Consider the following 939-nt stretch of genomic DNA (forward strand, 5'->3'; position numbering starts at 1 on the left):
GACAGTTCTCCATCAGCAGCCTTCATGGCCCCTTCTGACACTATGAAAGTCAGCTAATGGGTAAGCACTTCCATTTCAGTTCCAGAATAAATAATTCTTCATGGGCTGGAGAGATGGCTCAGAGGTTAACAGCTCTGACTGTTCTTCCAAAGGTCCTGAGTTCAATTCCCAGCAACCGCATGGTGGCTCACAACCATCTGTAGTGGGGTCTGGTGCCCTCTTCTGTCCCGCAGACATACACACAGACGGAATTTTGTATAAATAATAAGTTAAATAAATAAATAAATATAATTCTTCATTCTCTCTCTCTCTCTCTCTCTCTCTCTCTCTCTCTCTCTCTCTCTCTCTCTCTCTCTCTCTCTTGCCTACAGCACCCGCTATTCCTAGGCGGTCTCCCATCCAAGTACTAACCAGGCCCAACCCTGCTAAGCTTCCGAGATCAGGCGAGATTGGGCACATTCAGGGTGGTATGGCCGTAGACTAATTTTTTCATGTTCTATAGTCAAAGCATGTAATATGGTGTCTTCAGCAACAGGATCTTATCATCTAGTTTTTGGCATACAATCAACAGCAGAGGTGGCCAGGCAGTGGTGGCTGGGCAGTAGTGACACCTGCCTTTAATCCCAGCACTCAGGAGGCAGAGGCAGGTGGATCTCTGTGAGTTCAAGGCCAGCCTGGTGTACAAAGTGAGTTCCTGGACAGCCAATGCTACACAGAGAAACCCTGTCTTGAAAAAAAAACAGCAATAGTGATAGCCTTTATGCTATGAGGACCCTCAGGGGCTTCAGTGACCCTCTCAGGGAGGTGGCCCAGGGGTTTTTATTCACTAACCTTATGGTCTCTAGGGATGTCCTTTTTTACCCATATAGCATTTATTTGGGGTTTTGTTTGTTGCTTGTTATAGTTAGCTAAGCTCCAGTAGGGTTGTAAGGGTAAATG

General features: G+C 46.2%; 1 pseudogene; it reads right to left on the reverse strand.

The window, feature by feature from the left end:
- Positions 1–362: 362 nt before the first annotated feature.
- On the reverse strand, positions 363–481 carry LOC119802399 (annotated as a pseudogene).
- Positions 482–939: the final 458 nt, after the last annotated feature.

The sequence above is a fragment of the Arvicola amphibius genome, chromosome 15, assembly GCF_903992535.2.
Source record: "Arvicola amphibius chromosome 15, mArvAmp1.2, whole genome shotgun sequence".
NCBI classification, from domain to species: Eukaryota; Metazoa; Chordata; class Mammalia; order Rodentia; family Cricetidae; genus Arvicola; species Arvicola amphibius.